At 52.3% G+C, this 2,148-nt stretch overlaps 1 pseudogene; it reads right to left on the reverse strand.

The window, feature by feature from the left end:
* Positions 1–69: 69 nt before the first annotated feature.
* Positions 70–692, reverse strand: LOC112618013 (annotated as a pseudogene).
* Positions 693–2,148: the final 1,456 nt, after the last annotated feature.

The raw sequence follows: 2,148 nt of genomic DNA on the forward strand, positions 1-2,148 counted from the left end.
GAGAAGTGCTGGGAAGGGCTGAGTGGTGGGGGCCGCAGAAAGTTCCACTGGGCAACACTGTCAGCAGGTCATGGGTGGGACTCACGGGGACCTCGCTGCTAACTCTTGTTGCGTTGGTGGGGTGGGGTGGGGGGAAGGGAGGATCGTTAGTGCTGCCACCTGGAGTGAGAGTCGCCCCTTGGTTCCTGGAGGGCACCATCAAGGGACACAGGACAGGAAGCGCAGGATGGTTAGTGCAACTAGGGATGAGGGCCAGGGAGAAGCAGGTGCTCTGGAGTGGCCGGGAAAAGTCCAGCACAGAGGCTTAGGAGCTTCCTGTTAAGTGTGTGGGTTCTGCTCTGTCTCTGCCAGGCACTCTGACTAGGGATGGATGATCCCTCTCTTCAGGCGCTCCGTGGTGCTCTTGCTGCCAGCAAAGGTGGTCCGGATCCCTTTGCCCATCTCCCCTGTGACTGACAGCAGTTCCGTGTGGGTGCTCTGGCAGCCCTGGGCGCCAGGTGGTTTCATGGCCTGCACGCAGCCCATGGAAGGTGGTCCAAAGTCGTTAAACAGCGGTCTGAAAGGGACAGCGGCTCCTGGCACTGAACCCGACGGCGACAGGACGCTTCCTGTAGGGACCGGGGTGCCCGGCCCAGGGGTGCTGGAGCCCGGGGTGCTGCTGGGGGCAGGCGTGATGGGTTTGTAGGACATCCTCAACTTCTGGGCACTGCGGAGCCAGCAGGCCACTCCTCGGGGGTTGGCTGCCTGGCCGCTCAGCCCAGATCTGATTTGCAAGCTGGCTGCACACCCCCTGCTAAATCTGTGTTAAATTTTTTAACTGCAGTTTTTATTAATCTAAATACAGTTCAGATATTCTCGATGAAAATTTCACATTTGAGACGTACTAAAATGTAAAATACACAATGGATTTCAAAGATTTCATAAGAAAAAAGAATGCAAACTATCTCTAGTAATTTTTACATTGATTACATGTTGCCACAGTAATTTGGATTTATTGAGTTAAAATACGCAATTATTTTTTTAAAAAATCTATGCTACATTTTTGTTAAAAAATTTTAAATAAACTATGAAATTACTTCTTGGGATAGAAAAGGGGATGTTATTAAATATTTACCTAAATTTTTTTCAAAAACGTATCTTTAACAAAAACATCAAACAAAACAAAAGTATTTTAATTTTGAATAGGTAAAATAAACTTATTCCTGCTGAAATTCAATCCTGGTGTGATTTCTTTTTTATGCATTTGAGGACTCTGTTTATAACCCAGATAAAACATAAAGCTTATGAAACTCCTCTGAGAATGTCGAACACAAATTACCTGTATAGATATCAGGGTGCAGATGATGCTGAGGCCGGGCTGGCTGAAGAAGAGCAGGATGAACATGCTGTACTGGCACAGGGGCTGGCCCCAGGTCACCCGCCCTTCATGTACGTGGCGATGGTCACCTGGCTCACCAGCAAAGTGAACAACAGGTCGGTGGCGGCCAGCCGCATACCAGTGTGTAGAAGGCGGTCTCCTTCTGCTCCTCGCGCGACTTGCACAGCAGCACGATGGCCACCAGGCTGCCCACCACCCCGCAAATGGACGGTCCCAGGCTGTCCAGCAGATTGGGCTCCAGGTGAGGGACACATTGACCTGGGAAGGGGTTAACATGACGGTGGCTGGTGGTGTGCAGACCTGGAGTGTGAAGCTGAGTCTGGGGTGATGGAAGAGAGACAAAGCCACCATGAGTGAAATGACCACCTGCAGGATGTCAGAGCCACGCCCAGGAAACGGGATGCTAACATGACAAGGGAGGATCTCAGTCCCACTCTCTGGAATGCAACCACTTACCAACTGCAGCCACCCAAATCTCCAGGCTCGCTCTGCTCCTGCCAGCGGCACACCATTGCTGATCTTAATATGTATAAACTGAGTCTCACATTCCTCTTCCTCCCCCCCCCCCCCCCCCCCCCCCCCCCCCCCCCCCCCCCCCCCCACCCACACCCCCCGCACCCCCCCCCAAAAAAAAAAAAAAAAAAAGAACTGCCTGTGTTCTCTAGGGGCCCACCCAAGGACTGCCTTGGGAATGCTGCTGANCCCTTCCCCCCCCCCGCCCCCCCCCCCCACGCCTATCTCACTACTCTGACAAGAGCCATCTTCAGGGA

Source organism: Theropithecus gelada, unplaced genomic scaffold (assembly GCF_003255815.1).
Source record: "Theropithecus gelada isolate Dixy unplaced genomic scaffold, Tgel_1.0 HiC_scaffold_7833, whole genome shotgun sequence".
NCBI lineage: Eukaryota > Metazoa > Chordata > Mammalia > Primates > Cercopithecidae > Theropithecus > Theropithecus gelada.